Here is a 25,106-nt window from a genome sequence, read left to right as displayed (position 1 = left end):
CTCGTTTGGTTCTTAGTAGTTTATTGATCCCAGAATCTCATCAAGCAGCTTCTTGAAAGATCCCAGGGTGTTGGTTCCAGACTCCCACAATTCTCTGTAAAAAAGTGCCTCCTATTTTCTGTTCTCAATGCCCGTCTATCTAATCTCCATTTGTGACCCCTGATTTTGTTTAATTTTTCAGGTTGAAAAAGGCCCTTGGGTCAAAGTTGTCAATAGTTTTTAGAATTTTGAATGCTTGAATCAGATTTCCAAGTAGTCTTCTTTGTTCAAGACTGAATAGATTCATTACTTTTAGCTTGTCTGTGTATGACATGCCTTTTAAACCTGGAATAATTCTGCCTTCTCTTCTTTGCTCTCTTTCTAGAGCAGCAATGTCCTTTTTGTAGCGAGGTGACCAGAACTGAACACAGTATTATAGTTGAGGTCTTACTAATGCATTGTACAATTTTAACATTACTTCCCTTGATTTTAATTCAACACTTTTCACTATATATCCGAGCATTTTGTTTCCCCTTTTTATCGCTTCCCCACATTGTCTAGATGAAAACATTTAACTGCTGGATCTTTTTCATAGATTCCTTCTTCAATTACAATATCTCTCATACGGTATTTATATTGTACATTTTTATTGCCTGCGTGCAGTACCTTACACTTTTCAATATTAAATGTCATTTGTCACGTGTCTGCCCATTTCTAGATGATGTCTGGATCATTTTGAATGACCTTTGCTGCTGCAACAGTGTTTGTTTGTCCTATTTTTGTTTAGCAAGTTTGCTTACTATAATCAGAATCTAAATCATTACGTAGATTAGGAAGAGCAGAGGACCTAGTACTGATCATTGTGGTACACCACGGTTTACCTTGCTAGATTTTGAGGTTTCTCCTCTAATCAGTACTTTCTGTTTTCAACATGTTAACCACTCCCTAATCCATGTGCATGCATTTCCTTAAATCCCTATTGCGTTCAATATGAGGAGTAATCTTTTATGCAAGCTTTGTCAAAAGCTTTCTGGAAATGTAAATAAACCATGCCTCCCGGTAGCTGGGATTACAGGCACACGCCACCGCGCTCGGCTGAAACAAGGGAGGGCTATTTATATTTTCAAATTGCAATGGTGGTGACGTCACACTAGATACTGTGATACGTGCTATTTAACGACTGTAAACAAAAGGTTTACAGGTCAAAGCCCCCGTGCCGCTCAGTAGTGGGATCGCGCCTGTGAATAGGCACTCCAGTGCAGCTTGAGTAATATAGTGGGACCCAGCCTTTTACTTTAATTATATTGTTTACATTATACAATATTGTCATTGCATTATTACCAACAACGCTAAAATAAAATGAAGAACCAGAAAGATATTTTCCCTGCAACGTTCCTAACAGTGCAGAACATACAGAATACGATGTTACTATCCAATAGAGGTCGCTGTTTACAATCATAAACAAGTTCTATTATTTTATTCAATCAATTCACCTCCTCGGGCAATATTTTAAAGGTAGCCACAGAACAGTTGAAGTATAACTCACTTTAATACTGTACATAAACAGAGACAAGGTGGAACATTTCATTGCGCGCTGATTGATCAGGTTGCAGAGTTGAAATCGACATAATTTCGGCTCTGTTGAGATTTAGGCTCATGCACCGTAGTATTCAATTTCAGTATATTAGTCCTATTTCCAATTTCCTATATGGTATTTATAAGACACATTTTATTGTCTGTGTGTAGTAGCTTAAACTTGTCTGTATTAAATGTCATTTGTCACGTGTCTACCCAGTTCAGAATGCTTTATAGATCATTTTGGATGACTTTTCCTGCTGCATCAGTGTTTGCCACGCCTCCTATTTTTGTGTCGTCTGTTAATGTAACAAGTTTGCTTACTATACCAGAATCTAAGCCATTAATGTATATTAGGAAGAGCAGAGGACCTGATACTGATCTCTGTTTTACTCCAATGATTACCTCGCTGCATTTTGAGGTTTCTCCTCTAATCAGTACTTTCAGTTGTCTACATGTTAAAAACTCCCTAATCCATGCGCATGCATTTCCTTGACTCTCTACTGAGTTTGGTTTCAGAAGTAATTTTTTATGCTGGACTCTGTCAAAAGGTTTCTGGAAATGTAAATAAACCATTTCATTTGTTTTGCAATTATACATTGGTGCATCCTCAAAAAACGCAGGCAGGTTAGTTAGACACGATCTCCATTTCCTAAAACCATGCTGACTGTCTCCCAGGATACTGTTACCATATAGGTAATTTTCCATTTTGGATCTTATTATAGTTTCCTTAAGTTTACATAAATAGAAGTCAGTCTTATTGGTCTGTCGAAGGTTAACACAAGACACGCCGTAACAACGCATTGGAAAAAGCACCTTCGTGTATTATTTATGATTTCTATAAGATAGTTGTGTGATATAAAAATACAATTGTTTCATATGATCTTCATTCGTACGACTTTTCGTGTCAGATTTTTCACGTCGCTAATCGGTACCAGCATTGTAATTTGAAAAGATTAATAGCCCTCCTTCACTCCTGCCGGGAGCGGTGGCGTGCACCTGTAATCCCAGCTACCGGGAGGCTGAGGCTGGAGGATTGCTTGAGCTCAGGGGTTCTGCGTTGCAGTGGGCTATGCCGATCGGGTGTCCGCACTAAGCTCGGTATCGATATGGTGTTCTCAGGGGAGCCCGGGACCACCAGGTCGCTTAAAGAGGGGTGAACCGGTCCAGGTCGGAAACGGAGCAGGTCAAAGCCCCCGTGCCGCTCAGTAGTGGGATCGCGTCCGTGAATAGCCACTGCAGTGCAGCCTGAGTAATATAGTGGGACCCAGCCTTTTACTGTAATTCTGTTATTCAAACAATTCCGTCCATTTGGTAATATTTTAGAGGTCTCCACGGAACAATTGATGTATAACACCGTTTCCTGTAGAAAGGTTTTACTGTATCTCGGTGCTGTGACAGAAAGATAATGAGTTCTGGTGATAAATCTCCCTCCGGACCGGTGAGGGAGCTAAGGAACGGGAGGAGAAGTATGTGGAAGGGCTGACCTGACAGTTCGCTTCCGGACCGGGTCTGTCAGCCTGGGAAGAAGCGAAACTCTGTTGTAAGACCGTATTGACATGAAAAGTAAACGAAGGGCAGTTGCAAGTAATAAAGCAGCTGCAGCCGTTTACCTAGATGTCATGCGGGGTTGCATATAGTGGCCAGTGTAACGCTGATCTTTCCCTTCGTTTGGGTAAAGCTCGGTGGAGAGAAGGACTAAGAGAGGAGCTCTCAATAATAAAAGGAAGACGTGTTATGTGTTTTTGTTTTGTGTTAGTCTGTATTGTAATTGTTCGTGTTTTTGCATCATCACACAGTTAAAGCACACCTCCGGAGCTGTCGCCGAGGGTCAGCACAATCCGAAGCACCACTGCACTGCCGTCACGAAAAATACCTGCGTTTGCACTCCGCACCAGCACGACTGCACTCACCCGGGACTGGTGCCCGTGTCTTCATTTTTTGTTCGTCACTGTGCCCTGTTTTGTTATCTCGCGCTTTACGCATTGTTGTGTATAGACGTGGATTTATGATTTTACGGTCACCAGACCTGGATTACAAATAAAAGCGCTTTTTCACTGGATACCGTTGGAAAGAAGGATACAGTAGGTTCAGAACATAAGAACATAAAGTTTACAAACGAGAGGAGGCCCATCTTTCTCGTTTGGTTCTTAGTAGCTTATTGATCCCAGAATCTCATCAAGCAGCTTCTTGAAAGATCCCAGGGTGTTGGTTCCAGACTCCCACAATTCTCTGTAAAAAAGTGCCTCCTATTTTCTGTTCTCAATGCCCTTCTATCTAATTTCCATTTTTGACCCCTGGTTTTGTTTAATTTTCAGGTTCCAAAAGGCCCTTGGGTCGACGTTGTCAATAGCTTTTAGAATTTTAGATGCTTGAATCAGATTTGCCAGTAGTCTTCTTTGTTCAAGACTGAATAGATTCAATTCCTTTAGCTTGTCTGTGTAGAACATGTCTTTTAAACCTGGAATAATTCTGCCTTCTCTTCCTTGCTCTCTTTCTAGAGCAGCAATGTCCTTTTTGTAGCGAGGTGACCAGAACTAAACACAAAAAGTGTTTTGTAGGGTATGAAGCTTGTGATAGACATGTTTGGTTCACAGCTGATGGCCCTGGGATACTTCATGAGGGTTGGGGCTCACAACCAATAGGCTGGGGTTGTGCAGTTTGCAGTGTTATATGAAAAAGATTTCTAGTCTGTTTTTTGCTTGTGGTTCAGTGTTCCTATCTTATGGTCAAATAGGGGAACTTAGTTTTTTTTTTTTTTTTAATTTTAATTATGAGTCTAATTTGTTTTACTACATCTAATACAAGAGATTAGATATTGTAATAACGTGTTTGATGAGAAAGTAGATTACTGTATTTAATGTAGCCATGTGTGTATTTATAACAACGATTTAATGAGCATTTGAGAATGTACAACAATGAAAGGAATAGAATACGACAGCGCATACTTATACAGTGCAAGTACTGAGACAGTATATTTGGGAAAGAAGAATACTGTATGTTAGCACAAGACACCTCATAGCAATGCATTAAAAAAAGCAACTTCACGTATTATTTGTTATGATTTTTGTAATATAGTTGTGTCAAATAAAAAGAGAACTGTTTCATACGATCTTCAGTGGTACGACTGGACCATAGTTAGAGTTTAACCTTGTTTAGTCTCGCTAATCATGATTTTCGTTTGACGTCACCAGCATTGTAATTTAAAAAAAAATAAATTTCCCTCCCTACTCCCCGCCGGGAGCGGTGGCGTGGCCTGTAATTCCAGCTACCGGGAGGCTGATGCTGGAGGATTGCTTGAACTCAGGGGTTCTGCGCTGCAGTGGGCTATGCCGATCGGGTGTCCGCACTATGCTCGGTATCGATATGGTTCTTTCGGGGGAACGTGGGACTACCAGGCAATGCATTGTAAAGTTTAAACATTACTTTCCTTTATTTAAAGTCAACACTTTTCACTATATATCCGAGCATTTTGTTGGCCCATTTTTATGTCTTCCCCACATTGTTTAGATGAAGACATTTAACTTTTTCATAGATTCCTTCTTCAATTTCAGTATATATTTCCTATTTCCAATTTCCTATATGTTATTTATAATACACATTATATTGCCTGTGTGCAGTAGCTTACACTTTTCTCTATTAAATGTCATTTGCCATGTGTCTGCCCAGTTCTGAATCTTGTCTAGATCATTTTGGATGACCTTTGCTGCTGAATCAGTTTGCCACACCTCCTATTCTTGTGTCGTCTGTAAAGTTAACAAGTTTTCTTACTATACCAGAATCTAAGTCATTAATGTATACTAGGAAGAGTAGAGGACACAACACTGATCTCTGTGGTACTCCAATGATTACCTCGCTCCATTTTGAGGTTTCTCCTCTATGCTTTCAGTTGCCTACATGTTAAACACTCCCTAATCCATGCACATGCATTTCCTTGAATCTCTACTGCTTTCAGTTTCAGAAGTAATCCTTTATGCCAGGTTCTGTCAAAAAGTTTCTGGAAATGTAAATAAACCATGTCATTTGTTTTGCAATTATCCATTATCAATGTTTCATCCTCAAAAAAAAAAAAAAAAGTAAGCAGGTTATTTAAACACAATCTCATTTTCCGAATCCTAGGATGAAAGATCCTACTTAACTGTAGCTTAAGAACATAAGAACATAAAGTTTACAAACGAGAGGAGGCCCATCTTTCTCGTTTGGTTCTTAGTAGTTTATTGATCCCAGAATCTCATCAAGCAGCTTCTTGAAAGATCCCAGGGTGTTGGTTCCAGACTCCCACAATTCTCTGTAAAAAAGTGCCTCCTATTTTCTGTTCTCAATGCCCGTCTATCTAATCTCCATTTGTGACCCCTGATTTTGTTTAATTTTCAGGTTGAAAAAGGCCCTTGGGTCAAAGTTGTCAATAGTTTTTAGAATTTTGAATGCTTGAATCAGATTTCCAAGTAGTCTTCTTTGTTCAAGACTGAATAGATTCATTACTTTTAGCTTGTCTGTGTATGACATGCCTTTTAAACCTGGAATAATTCTGCCTTCTCTTCTTTGCTCTCTTTCTAGAGCAGCAATGTCCTTTTTGTAGCGAGGTGACCAGAACTGAACACAGTATTATAGTTGAGGTCTTACTAATGCATTGTACAATTTTAACATTACTTCCCTTGATTTTAATTCAACACTTTTCATTATATATCGGAGCATTTTGTTGGCCGTTTTTATGGCTTCCCCACATTGCCTAGATGAAGACATTTAACTGCTGGATCTATTTCATATATTCCTTCTTCAATTTCAGTATCTCCCATATGGTATTTATATTGTACATTTTTATTGCCTGCGTGCAGTACCTTACACTTTTCAATATTAAATGTCATTTGTCACGTGTCTGCCCATTTCTAGATGATGTCTGGATCATTTTGAATGACCTTTGCTGCTGCAACAGTGTTTGCCACTCCTGTCACTTCTTTTTTTGTTTATCATGTTTGCTTACTATAATCAGAATCAAAATCATTATGTAGATTAGGAAGAGCAGAGGACCTAATACTGATCATTGTGATACACCACTGGATACCTTGCTCCATTTTGAGGTTTCTCCTCTAATCAGTACTTTCTGTTTTCAACATGTTAACCACTCCCTAATCCATGTGCATGCATTTCCTTAAATCCCTACTGCGTTCAATATGAGAAGTAATCTTTTATGCAAGCTTTGTCAAAAGCTTTCTGGAAATATAAATAAACCATGTCATTTGTTTTGCAATTATCCATGATCAATCGTGCATCCTCAAAAAAAACAAAAACAAAAGCAAGCAGGTTAGTTAAACAAAACCTCTCTTTCCAAATCCTAGGATCCAAGATCTTCACTATCTCCAGGGATACTGTTACCATGTAGGTAATTTTGTATTTTCGATCTTATTATAGTTTCCTTGAGTTTACATAAATAGAAGTCAGGCTTATTGGTCTGTCGAAGGTTAGTACAAGACACGCCGTAACAACGCATTGAAAAAAGCACCTTCGTGTATTATTTATGATTTCTATAAGATAGTTGTGTGATATAAAAATAGGATTGTTTCATATGATCTTCATTCGTACGACTTTTCCAGTCAGATTTTCGCCTTTAGTCGCTAATCGGCACCAGCATTGTAATTTGAAAAGATTAATAGCCCTCCCTGGTTCCCGCCGGGAGCGGTGGCGTGCACCTGTAATCCCAGCTACCGGGAGGCTGAGGCTGGAGGATTGCTTGAGCTCAGGGGTTCTGCGTTGCAGTGGGCTATGCCGATCGGGTGTCCGCACTAAGCTCGGTATCGATATGGTGTTCTCAGGGGAGCCCGGGACCGCCAGGTCGCTTAAAGAGGGGTGAACCGGTCCAGGTCGGAAACGGAGCAGGTCAAAGCCCCCGTGCCGCTCAGTAGTGGGATCGCGTCCGTGAATAGCCACTGCAGTGCAGCCTGAGTAATATAGTGGGACCCAGCCTTTTACTGTAATTATATTGTCTACATTATACAAGAGTTTTTCCTAAGATATTAGATATTGTCATTGCATTATAAACCACAAAGCTAAAATAACGAACCGGAAAAGTATTTTCATTGCAACACAGCAGAACGTACAGAATACAATGTTAGTACAGAGTTTCCAACAGAGGTCGCTGTTTTCCAAGCATAAACATATTACTTTAAGATCTAGTATTTTATTCAATCAATTCCGTCCATTTGGTAATATTTTAGAGGTCTCCACGGAACAATTGATGTATAACACCTTTTCCTGTAGACAGGTTTTACTGTATCTCGGTGCTGTGGCAGAAAGTTAATGAGTTCTGGTGATAAATCTCCCTTCCGACCGGTGAGGGAGCTAAGAACGGGAGGAAAAGTATGTGGAAGAGCTGCCTGACAGTTCGTTTCCGGACCCGGTCGGTCAGCCTGGAATGAAGCGAAACTCTGTTGTAAGACCGTATTGACATGAAAGGTAAACGAAGGGCAGCTGCAAGTAATAAAGCAGCTGCAGCCGTTTACCTAGATGTCATGCGGGGTTGCATATAGTGGCCAGGGTAACGCTGTTCTTTCCCTTCGTTTGGGTAAAGCTCGGTGGAGAGAAGGACTAAGAGAGGAGCTCTCAGTAATAAAAGGAAGACGTGTTACGTGTTTTTGAGTTGTTTTTTCTGTATTGTAATTGTTCGTGTTTTTGCATCATCACACAGTTAAAGCACACCTCCGGAGCTGTCGCCGAGGGTCAGCACAATCCCAAGCACCACTGCACTGCCGTCACGAAAAATACCTGCGTTTGCACTCCGCACCAGCACGACTGCACTCACCCGGGACTGGTGCCCGTGTCTTCGTTTTTTGTTCGTCACTGTGCCCTGTTTTGTTATCTCGCGCTTTACACATTGTTGTGTATAGACGGGGATTTATGATTTTACGGTCACCAGACCTGGATTACAAATAAAAGCGCTTTTTCACTGGATACCGTTGTCTGCCTGTCACTCCTGCATTGCATCACCGCTACTACACCTGTTTGCCTTCACCAGCCACTTCGCCATAGTCTTGTTCACTTGTTATTGAGATTCCAAATCCTAGTATACGTAAATGCTTAAAAAAAAAAAAAAAAGCACGACACAAATTCATTAGAGAAGTAAAAAGTATACCTCTGTCGCTAGTATAAACCTTGTCTGGGATTGTATCCACTCTAAAGACTTCCATCTGCTTGTACTGTACTCTCGGTGTGCCCTGTAGATTACTGTATTTATTATATCCATGTGTGTATTTATAACAATTCTTTACTGAGCATTTGAAAATGTAAAACAGTAAATGGAATAGAATACAATATTGCTTACAGATAGCGTGGAAATGCTGGCACATTATATTTTGGAAAGAAGGATACAGTAGGTTCAGAACATAAGAACATAAAGTTTACAAACGAGAGGAGGCCCATCTTTCTCGTTTGGTTGTTAGTAGCTTATTGATCCCAGAATCTCATCAAGCAGCTTCTTGAAAGATCCCAGGGTGTTGGTTCCAGACTCCCACAATTCTCTGTAAAAAAGTGCCTCCTATTTTCTGCTCTCAATTCCCTTCTATCTAATTTCCATTTCTGAACCTTGGTTTTGTTTAATTTTCTGGTCGAAAGAGCCCTTGGGTCGACATTGTCAATAGCTTTTAGAATTTTGAATGCTTGAATCAGATTGCCACGTAGTCTTCTTTGTTCAAGACTGAATAGATTCAGTTCTTTTAGCTTGTCTGTGTATGACATGCCTTTAAAAGTTGGAATAATTCTGACTTCTCTTCTTTGTGCTCTTTCTAAAGCAGCAATGTCCTTTTTGTAACGAGGTGAACAGAACTGAACACAGTATTCTAGTTGAGGTCTTACTAATGCATCGTAAAGTTTTAACATCACTTCCCTTGATTTAAATTCAACACTTTTCACTATATATCCGAGCATTTTGTTACACTTTTCACTATATATCCATTGTCTTTGTTAAGACATTTTTTATCGCTTCCCCACATTGTCTAGATGAAAACATTTAACTCCTGGATCTTTTTCATAGATTCCTTCTTCAATTACAATATCTCTCATACGGTATTTATATTGTACATTTTTATTGCCTGCGTGCAGTACCTTACACTTTTCTATATTAAATGTAAGTTTGTCACGTGTCTGCCCATTTCTGAATGATGTCTAGATCATTTTGAATGACCTTTGCTGCTGCAACAGTGTTTGTCACTCCTATTTTTGTTTAGCAAGTTTGCTTACTATAATCAGAATCTAAATCATTAATGTAGATTAGGAAGAGCAGAGGACCTAGTACTGATCATTGTGGTACACCACGGTTTACCTTGCTAGATTTTGAGGTTTCTCCTCTAATCAGTACTTTCTGTTTTCAACTTGTTAACCACTCCCTAATCCATGTGCATGCATTTCCTTAAATCCCTATTGCGTTCAATATGAGGAGTAATCTTTTATGCAAGCTTTGTCAAAAGCTTTCTGGAAATGTAAATAAACCATGCCTCCCGGTAGCTGGGATTACAGGCACACGCCACCGCGCTCGGCTGAAACAAGGGAGGGCTATTTATATTTTCAAATTGCAATGGTGGTGACGTCACACTAGATACTGTGATACGTGCTATTTAACGACTGTAAACAAAAGGTTTACAGGTCAAAGCCCCCGTGCCGCTCAGTAGTGGGATCGCGCCTGTGAATAGGCACTCCAGTGCAGCTTGAGTAATATAGTGGGACCCAGCCTTTTACTTTAATTATATTGTTTACATTATACAATATTGTCATTGCATTATTACCAACAACGCTAAAATAAAATGAAGAACCAGAAAGATATTTTCCCTGCAACGTTCCTAACAGTGCAGAACATACAGAATACGATGTTACTATCCAATAGAGGTCGCTGTTTACAATCATAAACAAGTTCTATTATTTTATTCAATCAATTCACCTCCTCGGGCAATATTTTAAAGGTAGCCACAGAACAGTTGAAGTATAACTCAGTTTAATACTGTACATAAACAGAGACAAGGTGGAACATTTCATTGCGCGCTGATTGATCAGGTTGCAGAGTTGAAATCGACATAATTTCGGCTCTGTTGAGATTCAGGCTCATGCACCGTAGTATTCAATTTCAGTATATTATTCCTATTTCCAATTTCCTATATGGTATTTATAAGACACATTTTATTGCCTGTGTGAAGTAGCTTAAACTTGTCTGTATTAAATGTCATTTGTCACGTGTCTACCCAGTTCAGAATGCTTTATAGATCATTTTGGATGACTTTTCCTGCTGCATCAGTGTTTGCCACGCCTCCTATTTTTGTGTCGTCTGTTAATGTAACAAGTTTGCTTACTATACCAGAATCTAAGCCATTAATGTATATTAGGAAGAGCAGAGGACCTGATACTGATCTCTGTTTTACTCCAATGATTACCTCGCTGCATTTTGAGGTTTCTCCTCTAATCAGTACTTTCAGTTGTCTACATGTTAAAAACTCCCTAATCCATGCGCATGCATTTCCTTGACTCTCTACTGAGTTTGGTTTCAGAAGTAATTTTTTATGCTGGACTCTGTCAAAAGGTTTCTGGAAATGTAAATAAACCATTTCATTTGTTTTGCAATTATACATTGGTGCATCCTCAAAAAACGCAGGCAGGTTAGTTAGACACGATCTCCATTTCCTAAAACCATGCTGACTGTCTCCCAGAATACTATTACCATATAGATAATTTTCCATTTTGGATCTTATTATAGTTTCCATAAGTTTACATATAATAGAAGTCAGTCTTATTGGTCTGTCGAAGGTTAACACAAGACACGCCGTAACAACGCATTGGAAAAAGCACCTTCGTGTATTATTTATGATTTCTATAAGATAGTTGTGTGATATAAAAATACGATTGTTTCATATGATCTTCATTCGTACGACTTTTCGTGTCAGATTTTCGACGTCGCTAATCGGTACCAGCATTGTAATTTGAAAAGATTAATAGCCCTCCTTCGCTCCTGCCGGGAGCGGTGGCGTGCACCTGTAATCCCAGCTACCGGGAGGCTGAGGCTGGAGGATTGCTTGAGCTCAGGGGTTCTGCGTTGCAGTGGGCTATGCCGATCGGGTGTCCGCACTAAGCTCGGTATCGATATGGTGTTCTCAGGGGAGCCCGGGACCACCAGGTCGCTTAAAGAGGGGTGAACCGGTCCAGGTCGGAAACGGAGCAGGTCAAAGCCCCCGTGCCGCTCAGTAGTGGGATCGCGTCCGTGAATAGCCACTGCAGTGCAGCCTGAGTAATATAGTGGGACCCAGCCTTTTACTGTAATTCTGTTATTCAAACAATTCCGTCCATTTGGTAATATTTTAGAGGTCTCCACGGAACAATTGATGTATAACACCGTTTCCTGTAGAAAGGTTTTACTGTATCTCGGTGCTGTAAGACAGAAAGATAATGAGTTCTGGTGATAAATCTCCCTCCGGACAGGTGAGGGAGCTAAGGAACGGGAGGAGAAGTATATGGAAGGGCTGACCTGACAGTTCGCTTCCGGACCGGGTCGGTCAGCCTGGGAAGAAGCGAAACTCTGTTGTAAGACCGTATTGACATGAAAGGTAAACGAAGGGGCAGTTGCAAGTAATAAAGCAGCTGCAGCCGTTTACCTAGCTGTCATGCGGGGTTGCATATAGTGGCCAGTGTAACGCTGATCTTTCCCTTCGTTTGGGTAAAGCTCGGTGGAGAGAAGGACTAAGAGAGGAGCTCTCAATAATAAAAGGAAGACGTGTTATGTGTTTTTGTTTTGTGTTAGTCTGTATTGTAATTGTTCGTGTTTTTGCATCATCACACAGTTAAAGCACACCTCCGGAGCTGTCGCCGAGGGTCAGCACAATCCGAAGCACCACTGCACTGCCGTCACGAAAAATACCTGCGTTTGCACTCCGCACCAGCACGACTGCACTCACCCGGGACTGATGCCCGTGTCTTCATTTTTTGTTCGTCACTGTGCCCCGTTTTGTTATCTCGCGCTTTACGCATTGTTGTGTATAGACGGGGATTTATGATTTTACGGTCACCAGGCCTGGATTACAAATAAAAGCGCTTTTTCACTGGATACCGTTGTCTGCCTGTCACTCCTGCATTGCATCACCGCTACTACACCTGTTTGCCTTCACCAGCCACTTCGCCATAGTCTTGTTCACTTGTTATTGAGATTCCAAATCCTAGTATACGTAAATGCTTAAAAAAAAAAAAAAAACACGACACAAATTCATTAGAGAAGTAAAAAGTATACCTCTGTCGCTAGTATAAATCTTGTCTGGGATTGTATCCACTCTAAAGACTTCCATCTGCTTGTGCTGTACTCTCGGTGTGCCCTGCAGATTACTGTATTTATTATATCCATGTATGTATTTATAACAATTCTTTACTGAGCATTTGAAAATGTAAAACAGTAAATGGAATAGAATACAATATTGCTTATAGATAGCGTGGAAATGCTGGCACATTATATTTTGGAAAGAAGGATACAGTAGGTTCAGAACATAAGAACATAAAGTTTACAAACGAGAGGAGGCCCATCTTTCTCGTTTGGTTGTTAGTAGCTTATTGATCCCAGAATCTCATCAAGCAGCTTCTTGAAAGATCCCAGGGTGTTGGTTCCAGACTCCCACAATTCTCTGTAAAAAAGTGCCTCCTATTTTCTGCTCTCAATTCCCTTCTATCTAATTTCCATTTCTGAACCTTGGTTTTGTTTAATTTTCTGGTCGAAAGAGCCCTTGGGTCGACATTGTCAATAGCTTTTAGAATTTTGAATGCTTGAATCAGATTTGCAAGTAGTCTTCTTTGTTCAAGACTGAATAGATTCATTACTTTTAGCTTGTCTGTGTATGACATGCCTTTAAAACTTGGAATAATTCTGACTTCTCTTCTTTGTGCTCTTTCTAGAGCAGCAATGTCCTTTTTGTAACGAGGTGAACAGAACTGAACACAGTATTCTAGTTGAGGTCTTACTAATGCATCGTAAAGTTTTAACATCACTTCCCTTGATTTAAATTCAACACTTTTCACTATATATCCGAGCATTTTGTTTCCCCTTTTTATCGCTTCCCCACATTGTCTAGATGAAAACATTTAACTGCTGGATCTTTTTCATAGATTCCTTCTTCAATTACAATATCTCTCATACGGTATTTATATTGTACATTTTTATTGCCTGCGTGCAGTACCTTACACTTTTCTATATTAAATGTAAGTTTGTCACGTGTCTGCCCATTTCTGAATGATGTCTAGATCATTTTGAATGACCTTTGCTGCTGCAACAGTGTTTGTCACTCCTATTTTTGTTTAGCAAGTTTGCTTACTATAATCAGAATCTAAATCATTATGTAGATTAGGAAGAGCAGAGGACCTAGTACTGATCATTGTGGTACACCACGGTTTACCTTGCTAGATTTTGAGGTTTCTCCTCTAATCAGTACTTTCTGTTTTCAACATGTTAACCACTCCCTAATCCATGTGCATGCATTTCCTTAAATCCCTATTGCGTTCAATATGAGGAGTAATCTTTTATGCAAGCTTTGTCAAAAGCTTTCTGGAAATGTAAATAAACCATGCCTCCCGGTAGCTGGGATTACAGGCACACGCCACCGCGCTCGGCTGAAACAAGGGAGGGCTATTTATATTTTCAAATTGCAATGGTGGTGACGTCACACTAGATACTGTGATACGTGCTATTTAACGACTGTAAACAAAAGGTTTACAGGTCAAAGCCCCCGTGCCGCTCAGTAGTGGGATCGCGCCTGTGAATAGGCACTCCAGTGCAGCTTGAGTAATATAGTGGGACCCAGCCTTTTACTTTAATTATATTGTTTACATTATACAATATTGTCATTGCATTATTACCAACAACGCTAAAATAAAATGAAGAACCAGAAAGATATTTTCCCTGCAACGTTCCTAACAGTGCAGAACATACAGAATACGATGTTACTATCCAATAGAGGTCGCTGTTTACAATCATAAACAAGTTCTATTATTTTATTCAATCAATTCACCTCCTCGGGCAATATTTTAAAGGTAGCCACAGAACAGTTGAAGTATAACTCAGTTTAATACTGTACATAAACAGAGACAAGGTGGAACATTTCATTGCGCGCTGATTGATCAGGTTGCAGAGTTGAAATCGACATAATTTCGGCTCTGTTGAGATTCAGGCTCATGCACCGTAGTATTCAATTTCAGTATATTATTCCTATTTCCAATTTCCTATATGGTATTTATAAGACACATTTTATTGCCTGTGTGAAGTAGCTTAAACTTGTCTGTATTAAATGTCATTTGTCACGTGTCTACCCAGTTCAGAATGCTTTATAGATCATTTTGGATGACTTTTCCTGCTGCATCAGTGTTTGCCACGCCTCCTATTTTTGTGTCGTCTGTTAATGTAACAAGTTTGCTTACTATACCAGAATCTAAGCCATTAATGTATATTAGGAAGAGCAGAGGACCTGATACTGATCTCTGTTTTACTCCAATGATTACCTCGCTGCATTTTGAGGTTTCTCCTCTAATCAGTACTTTCAGTTGTCTACATGTTAAAAACTCCCTAATCCATGCGCATGCATTTCCTTGACTCTCTACTGAGTTTGGTTTCAGAAGTAATTTTTTATGCTGGACTCTGTCAAAAGGTTTCTGGAAATGTAAATAAACCATTTCATTTGTTTTGCAATTATACATTGGTGCATCCTCAAAAAACGCAGGCAGGTTAGTTAGACACGATCTCCATTTCCAAAACCATGCTGACTGTCTCCCAGAATACTATTACCATATAGATAATTTTCCATTTTGGATCTTATAGTTTCCTTAAGTTTACATAAATAGAAGTCAGTCTTATTGGTCTGTCGAAGGTTAACACAAGACACGCCGTAACAACGCATTGGAAAAAGCACCTTCGTGTATTATTTATGATTTCTATAAGATAGTTGTGTGATATAAAAATACGATTGTTTCATATGATCTTCATTCGTACGACTTTTCGTGTCAGATTTTCGACGTCGCTAATCGGTACCAGCATTGTAATTTGAAAAGATTAATAGCCCTCCTTCGCTCCTGCCGGGAGCGGTGGCGTGCACCTGTAATCCCAGCTACCGGGAGGCTGAGGCTGGAGGATTGCTTGAGCTCAGGGGTTCTGCGTTGCAGTGGGCTATGCCGATCGGGTGTCCGCACTAAGCTCGGTATCGATATGGTGTTCTCAGGGGAGCCCGGGACCACCAGGTCGCTTAAAGAGGGGTGAACCGGTCCAGGTCGGAAACGGAGCAGGTCAAAGCCCCCGTGCCGCTCAGTAGTGGGATCGCGTCCGTGAATAGCCACTGCAGTGCAGCCTGAGTAATATAGTGGGACCCAGCCTTTTACTGTAATTCTGTTATTCAAACAATTCCGTCCATTTGGTAATATTTTAGAGGTCTCCACGGAACAATTGATGTATAACACCGTTTCCTGTAGAAAGGTTTTACTGTATCTCGGTGCTGTGACAGAAAGATAATGAGTTCTGGTGATAAATCTCCCTCCGGACAGGTGAGGGAGCTAAGGAACGGGAGGAGAAGTATATGGAAGGGCTGACCTGACAGTTCGCTTCCGGACCGGGTCGGTCAGCCTGGGAAGAAGCGAAACTCTGTTGTAAGACCGTATTGACATGAAAAGTAAACGAAGGGCAGTTGCAAGTAATAAAGCAGCTGCAACCGTTTACCTAGATGTCATGCGGGGTTGCATATAGTGGCCAGTGTAACGCTGATCTTTCCCTTCGTTTGGGTAAAGCTCGGTGGAGAGAAGGACTAAGAGAGGAGCTCTCAATAATAAAAGGAAGACGTGTTATGTGTTTTTGTTTTGTGTTAGTCTGTATTGTAATTGTTCGTGTTTTTGCATCATCACACAGTTAAAGCACACCTCCGGAGCTGTCGCCGAGGGTCAGCACAATCCGAAGCACCACTGCACTGCCGTCACGAAAAATACCTGCGTTTGCACTCCGCACCAGCACGACTGCACTCACCCGGGACTGGTGCCCGTGTCTTCATTTTTTGTTCGTCACTGTGCCCTGTTTTGTTATCTCGCGCTTTACGCATTGTTGTGTATAGACGGGGATTTATGATTTTACGGTCACCAGACCTGGATTACAAATAAAAGCGCTTTTTCACTGGATACCGTTGTCTGCCTGTCACTCCTGCATTGCATCACCGCTACTACACCTGTTTGCCTTCACCAGCCACTTCGCCATAGTCTTGTTCACTTGTTATTGAGATTCCAAATCCTAGTATACGTAAATCCTTAAAAAAAAAAAAAAAAAAAAAAAAAAAAAACGACGCCAATTCATTAGAGAAGCATAAAGTATACCTCTGTCGCTAGTATAAACCTTTTGTTTACTCTGAAGACTTCCAGAGGTGTGCCCTGTACATTACTGGCATGTATCTTTTACTGAGCATTTGAAAATGTACAACAATAAATGTTACAATATTGCTTACAGATTCTGGCACATTATTAGTAGCAGAACATAAGAACATAAAGTTTACAAACGAGAGGAGGCCCATCCCAGAATGATCCCATCAAGCAGCTTCTTGAAAGATCCCAGTGTGTTGGTTCCAGACTCCCACAATTCTCTGTAAAAAAGATGCCTCCTATTTTCTGTTCTCAATGCCCTTCTATCTAATTTCCTTTTTTGACCCCTGGTTTTGTTTAATTTTCAGGTTACAAAAGGCCCTTGGGTCGACGTTGTCAATAGCTTTTAGAATTTTAGATGCTTGAATCAGATTTGCCAGTAGTCTTCTTTGTTCAAGACTGAATAGATTCAATTCCTTTAGCTTGTCTGTGTAGAACATGTCTTTTAAACCTGGAATAATTCTGCCTTCTCTTCCTTGCTCTCTTTCTAGAGCAGCAATGTCCTTTTTGTAGCGAGGTGACCAGAACTAAACACAAAAAGTGTTTTGTAGGGTATGAAGCTTGTGATAGACATGTTTGGTTCACAGCTGATGGCCCTGGGATACTTCATGAGGGTTGGGGCTCACAACCAATAGGCTGGGGTTGTGCAGTTTGCAGTGTTATATGAAAAAGATTTCTAGTCTGTTTTTTGCTTGTGGTTCAGTGTTCCTATCTTATGGTCAAATAGGGGAACTTAGTTTTTTTTTTTTTTTTTAATTTTAATTATGAGTCTAATTTGTTTTACTACATCTAATACAAGAGATTATATATTGTAATAACGTGTTTGATGAGAAAGTAGATTACTGTATTTAATGTAGCCATGTGTGTATTTATAACAACGATTTAATGAGCATTTGAGAATGTACAACAATGAAAGGAATAGAATACGACAGCGCATACTTATACAGTGCAAGTACTGAGACAGTATATTTGGGAAAGAAGAATACTGTATGTTAGCACAAGACACCTCATAGCAATGCATTAAAAAAAGCAACTTCACGTATTATTTGTTATGATTTTTGTAATATAGTTGTGTCAAATAAAAAGAGAACTGTTTCATACGATCTTCAGTTGTACGACTGGACCATAGTTAGAGTTTAACCTTGTTTAGTCTCGCTAATCATGATTTTCGTTTGACCTCACCAGCATTGTAATTTAAAAAAAAAATAAATTTCCCTCCCTACTCCCCGCCGGGAGCGGTGGCGTGGCCTGTAATTCCAGCTACCGGGAGGCTGATGCTGGAGGATTGCTTGAACTCAGGGGTTCTGCGCTGCAGTGGGCTATGCCGATCGGGTGTCCGCACTATGCTCGGTATCGATATGGTTCTTTCGGGGGAACGCGGGACTACCAGGCAATGCATTGTAAAGTTTAAACATTCCTTTCCTTTATTTAAAGTCAACACTTTTCACTATATATCCGAGCATTTTGTTGGCCCATTTTTATGTCTTCCCCACATTGTTTAGATTAGACATTTAACTTTTTCATAGATTCCTTCTTCAATTTCAGTATATATTTCCTATTTCCAATTTCCTATATGTTATTTATAATACACATTATATTGCCTGTGTGCAGTAGCTTACACTTTTCTCTATTAAATGTCATTTGCCATGTGTCTGCCCAGTTATGAATGCTCTCCATATCATTTTGGATGACCTTTGCTGCTGAATCAGTTTGCCACACCTCCTATTCTTGTGTCGTCTGTAAAGTTAACAAGTTTTCTTACTATACCAGAATCTAAGTCATTAATGTATACTAGGAAGAGTAGAGGACACAACACTGATCTCTGTGGTACTCCAATGATTACCTCGCTCCATTTTGAGGTTTCTCCTCTAATCAGTTCTTTGCCTACATGTTAACCACTCCCTAATCCATGCACATGCATTTCCTTGAATCTCTACTGCTTTCAGTTTCAGAAGTAATCCTTTATGCCAGGTTCTGTCAAAAAGTTTCTGGAAATGTAAATAAACCATGTCATTTGTTTTGCAATTATCCATTATCAATGTTTCATCCTCAAAAAAAAAAAAAAAGTAAGCAGGTTATTTAAACACAATCTCATTTTCCGAATCCTAGGATGAAAGATCCTACTTAACTGTAGCTTAAGAACATAAGAACATAAAGTTTACAAACGAGAGGAGGCCCATCTTTCTCGTTTGGTTCTTAGTAGTTTATTGATCCCAGAATCTCATCAAGCAGCTTCTTGAAAGATCCCAGGGTGTTGGTTCCAGACTCCCACAATTCTCTGTAAAAAAGTGCCTCCTATTTTCTGTTCTCAATGCCCGTCTATCTAATCTCCATTTGTGACCCCTGATTTTGTTTAATTTTCAGGTTGAAAAAGGCCCTTGGGTCAAAGTTGTCAATAGTTTTTAGAATTTTGAATGCTTGAATCAGATTTCCAAGTAGTCTTCTTTGTTCAAGACTGAATAGATTCAATTACTTTTAGCTTGTCTGTGTATGACATGCCTTTTAAACCTGGAATAATTCTGCTCTTCTCTTCTTTGCTCTCTTTCTAGAGCAGCAATGTCCTTTTTGTAGCGAGGTGACCAGAACTGAACACAGTATTATAGTTGAGGTCTTACTAATGCATTGTACAATTTTAACATTACTTCCCTTGATTTTAATTCAACACTTTTCATTATATATCGGAGCATTTTGTTGGCCGTTTTTATGGCTTCCCCACATTGCCTAGATGAAGACATTTAACTGCTGGATCTATTTCATATATTCCTTCTTCAATTTCAGTATCTCCCATATGGTATTTATATTGTACATTTTTATTGCCTGCGTGCAGTACCCTACACTTTTCAATATTAAATGTCATTTGTCACGTGTCTGCCCATTTCTGAATCTTGTCTAGATCATTTTGAATGACCTTTGCTGCTGCAACAGTGTTTGCCACTCCTCCTATTTTTGTTTATCATGTTTGCTTACTATAATCAGAATCAAAATCATTAATGTAGATTAGGAAGAGCAGAGGACCTAATACTGATCATTGTGATACACCACTGGATACCTTGCTCCATTTTGAGGTTTCTCCTCTAATCAGTACTTTCTGTTTTCAACATGTTAACCACTCCCTAATCCATGTGCATGCATTTCCTTAAATCCCTACTGCGTTCAATATGAGAAGTAATCTTTTATGCAAGCTTTGTCAAAAGCTTTCTGGAAATATAAATAAACCATGTCATTTGTTTTGCAATTATCCATGATCAATCGTGCATCCTCAAAAAAAACAAAAACAAAAGCAAGCAGGTTAGTTAAACAAAACCTCTCTTTCCAAATCCTAGGATCCAAGATCTTCACTATCTCCAGGGATACTGTTACCATGTAGGTAATTTTCCATTTTCGATCTTATTATAGTTTCCATAAGTTTACATAAATAGAAGTCAGGCTTATTGGTCTGTCGAAGGTTAGTACAAGACACGCCGTAACAACGCATTGAAAAAAGCACCTTCGTGTATTATTTATGATTTCTATAAGATAGTTGTGTGATATATAAATAGGATTGTTTCATATGATCTTCATTCGTACGACTTTTCCAGTCAGATTTTCGCCTTTAGTCGCTAATCGGCACCAGCATTGTAATTTGAAAAGATTAATAGCCCTCCCTGGTTCCCGCCGGGAGCGGTGGCGTGCACCTGTAATCCCAGCTACCGGGAGGCTGAGGCTGGAGGATTGCTTGAGCTCAGGGGTTCTGCGTTGCAGTGGGCTATGCCGATCGGGTGTCCGCACTAAGCTCGGTATCGATATGGTGTTCTCAGGGGAGCCCGGGACCACCAGGTCGCTTAAAGAGGGGTGAACCGGTCCAGGTCGGAAACGGAGCAGGTCAAAGCCCCCGTGCCGCTCAGTAGTGGGATCGCGTCCGTGAATAGCCACTGCAGTGCAGCTTGAGTAATATAGTGGGACCCAGCCTTTTACCGTAATTATATTGTCTACATTATACAAGAGTTTTTCCTAAGATATTAGATATTGTCATTGCATTATAAACCACAAAGCTAAAATAACGAACCGGAAAAGTATTTTCATTGCAACACAGCAGAACGTACAGAATACAATGTTAGTACAGAGTTTCCAACAGAGGTCGCTGTTTTCCAAGCATAAACATATTACTTTAAGATCTAGTATTTTATTCAATCAATTCCGTCCATTTGGTAATATTTTAGAGGTCTCCACGGAACAATTGATGTATAACACCTTTTCCTGTAGACAGGTTTTACTGTATCTCGGTGCTGTGGCAGAAAGTTAATGAGTTCTGGTGATAAATCTCCCTTCTGACCGGTGAGGGAGCTAAGAACGGGAGGAAAAGTATATGGAAGGGCTGGCCTGACAGTTCGCTTCCGGACCGAGTCGGTCAGCCTGGGAAGAAGCGAAACTCTGTTGTAAGACCGTATTGACATGAAAGGTAAACGAAGGGCAGCTGCAAGTAATAAAGCAGCTGCAGCCGTTTACCTAGATGTCATGCGGGGTTGCATATAGTGGCCAGGGTAACGTTGTTCTTTCCCTTCGTTTGGGTAAAGCTCGGTGGAGAGAAGGACTAAGAGAGGAGCTCTCAATATTAAAAGGAAGACGTGTTATGTGTTTTTGTTTTGTGTTAGTCTGTATTGTAATTGTTCGTGTTTTTGCATCATCACACAGTTAAAGCACACCTCCGGAGCTGTCGCCGAGGGTCAGCACAATCCGAAGCACCACTGCACTGCCGTCACGAAAAATACCTGCGTTTGCACTCCGCACCAGCACGACTGCACTCACCCGGGACTGGTGCCCGTGTCTTCATTTTTTGTTCGTCACTGTGCCCTGTTTTGTTATCTCGCGCTTTACACATTGTTGTGTATAGACGGGGATTTATGATTTTACGGTCACCAGACCTGGATTACAAATAAAAGCGCTTTTTCACTGGATACCGTTGTCTGCCTGTCACTCCTGCATTGCATCACCGCTAGACACATGTTTGAACACCAAGTTTACTTCGCCAGAGGAGTTCACTTGTTATTGAGATTCCAAATCCTTATACGTAAAAAAAAAAAAAAGCTTACGACGATTCATTAGAGAAGCATAAAGTAGCCTCTGTCGCTAGTATAAACCTTGTCTTATTGTATCCACTCTAAAGACTTCCATCTGCTTGTACTGTACTCTCGGTGTGCCCTATAGATTACTGTATTTATTAATCCATGTATGTATTTATAACAATTTCTTTACTGAGCATTTGAAAATGTAAAACAGTAAATGGTTAGAATACAATATTGCTTCAGACCTTGTCAATAGCTTTTAGAATTTTAGATGCTTGAATCAGATTTGCCAGTAGTCTTCTTTGTTCAAGACTGAACAATAATAGATGGATTCCAGACTAAACAAGCAGCTTCTTAAAGATCTCAGGATTGTGGTTTCAAACCCCCACAATTCTCTGTAAAAAAGTGCCTCCTATTTTCTGCTCTCAATGCCCCTTCTATCTAATTTCCATTTCTGACCCTTGGTTTTGTTTAAACCTTGGTTTTGCTCGGGCAATATTTTAAAGGTAGCCACAGAACAGTTGAAGTATAACTCAGTTTAATACTGTACATAAACAGAGACAAGGTGGAACATTTCATTGCGCGCTGATTGATCAGGTTGCAGAGTTGACATCGACATAATTTTTAGCTTGTCTGCTCATGAACATGCATTTTAAACCTGGAATAATTCTGGTTTCTCTTCCTTGCACTCTTTCTAGAGCAGCAATATCCTTTTTGTAGTGAGGTGACCAGAACTAAACACAAAAAGTGTTTTGTAGGGTATGAAGCTTGTGATAGACATGTTTGGTTCACAGCTGATGGCCCTGGGATACTTCATGAGGGTTGGGGCTCACAACCAATAGGCTGGGGTTGTGCAGTTTGCAGTGTTATATGAAAAAGATTTCTAGTCTGTTTTTTGCTTATGGTTCAGTGTTCCTATCTTATGGTCAAATAGGGGAACTTAGTTTTTTTTTTTTTTTTTTTTTTTAATTATGAGTCTAATTTGTTTTACTACATCTAATACAAGAGATTAGATATTGTAATAACGTGTTTGATGAGAAAGTAGATTACTGTATTTAATGTAGCCATGTGTGTATTTATAACAACGATTTAATGAGCATTTGAGAATGTACAACAATGAAAGGAATAGAATACGACAGCGCATACTTATACAGTGCAAGTACTGAGACAGTATATTTGGGAAAGAAGAATACTGTATGTTAGCACAAGACACCTCATAGCAATGCATTAAAAAAAGCAACTTCACGTATTATTTGTAATGATTTTTGTAATATAGTTGTGTCAAATAAAAAGAGAACTGTTTCATACGATCTTCAGTTGTACGACTGGACCATAGTTAGAGTTTAACCTTGTTTAGTCTCGCTAATCATGATTTTCGTTTGACCTCACCAGCATTGTAATTTAAAAAAAAATAAATTTCCCTCCCTACTCCCCGCCGGGAGCGGTGGCGTGGCCTGTAATTCCAGCTACCGGGAGGCTGATGCTGGAGGATTGCTTGAACTCAGGGGTTCTGCGCTGCAGTGGGCTATGCCGATCGGGTGTCCGCACTATGCTCGGTATCGATATGGTTCTTTCGGGGGAACGCGGGACTACCAGGCAATGCATTGTAAAGTTTAAACATTACTTCCCTTGATTTAAATTCAACACTTTTCACTATATATCCGAGCATTTTGTTGGCCTTTTTTTATAGCTTCCCCACATTGTCTACATGAAGACATTTAACTTTTTCATAGATTCCTTCTTCAATTTCAGTATATATTTCCTATTTCCAATTTCCTATATGTTATTTATAATACACATTTTATTGCCTGTGTGCAGTAGCTTACACTTTTCTCTATTAAATGTCATTTGCCATGTGTCTGCCCAGTTCTGAATACTCTCCATATCATTTTGGATGACCTTTGCTGCTGAATCAGTGTTTGCCACACCTCCTATTCTTGTGTCGTCTGTAAATTTAACAAGTTTTCTTACTATACCAGAATCTAAGTCATTAATGTAGATTAGGAAGAGCAGAGGACCTAATACTGATCCCTGTGGTACTCCACTGGTTACCTCGCTCCATTTTGAGGTTTCTCCTCTAATCAGTACTTTCTGTTTTCTACATGTTAACCACTCCCTAATCCATGTACATGCATTTCCTTGAATCTCTACTGCTTTCAGTTTCAGAAGTAATCCTTTATGCCAGGTTCTGTCAAAAAGTTTCTGGAAATGTAAATAAACCATGTCATTTGTTTTGCAATTATCCATTATCAATGTTTCATCCTCAAAAAAAAAAAAAAAGTAAGCAGGTTATTTAAACACAATCTCATTTTCCGAATCCTAGGATGAAAGATCCTACTTAACTGTAGCTTAAGAAAATTAAGAACATAAGAACATAAAGTTTACAAACGAGAGGAGGCCCATCTTTCTCGTTTGGTTCTTAGTAGTTTATTGATCCCAGAATCTCATCAAGCAGCTTCTTGAAAGATCCCAGGGTGTTGGTTCCAGACTCCCACAATTCTCTGTAAAAAAGTGCCTCCTATTTTCTGTTCTCAATGCCCGTCTATCTAATCTCCATTTGTGACCCCTGATTTTGTTTAATTTTCAGGTTGAAAAAGGCCCTTGGGTCAACGTTGTCAATAGTTTTTAGAATTTTGAATGCTTGAATCAGATTTCCAAGTAGTCTTCTTTGTTCAAGACTGAATAGATTCAATTCTTTTAGCTTGTCTGCATATGACATGCCTTTTAAACCTGGAATAATTCTGCCTTCTCTTCTTTGCTCTCTTTCTAGAGCAGCAATGTCCTTTTTGTAGCGAGGTGACCAGAACTGAACACAGTATTATAGTTGAGGTCTTACTAATGCATTGTACAATTTTAACATTACTTCCCTTGATTTTAATTCAACACTTTTCATTATATATCGGAGCATTTTGTTGGCCGTTTTTATGGCTTCCCCACATTGCCTAGATGAAGACATTTAACTGCTGGATCTATTTCATATATTCCTTCTTCAATTTCAGTATCTCCCATATGGTATTTATATTGTACATTTTTATTGCCTGCGTGCAGTACCCTACACTTTTCAATATTAAATGTCATTTGTCACGTGTCTGCCCATTTCTAGATGATGTCTGGATCATTTTG

General features: G+C 39.7%; 1 protein-coding gene across 1 annotated transcript in view; it reads left to right on the top strand.

Moving 5' to 3' along the window:
* Positions 1-3,134: 3,134 nt before the first annotated feature.
* Positions 3,135-25,106, top strand: part of LOC121303128 (TELO2-interacting protein 2-like) — a 38,951-nt gene continuing 16,979 nt past the window's right edge. Inside the window, exon 1 of the mRNA XM_041233609.1 lies at positions 3,135-3,638. The gene's annotated coding sequence lies outside the window, so the exon portion shown is untranslated. The remainder of the gene's footprint in view (positions 3,639-25,106) is intronic.

The sequence above is a fragment of the Polyodon spathula genome, chromosome 31 (genome assembly GCF_017654505.1).
Source record: "Polyodon spathula isolate WHYD16114869_AA chromosome 31, ASM1765450v1, whole genome shotgun sequence".
NCBI classification, from domain to species: domain Eukaryota; kingdom Metazoa; phylum Chordata; class Actinopteri; order Acipenseriformes; family Polyodontidae; genus Polyodon; species Polyodon spathula.
This window is presented reverse-complemented; position numbering and strand designations above follow the sequence as displayed.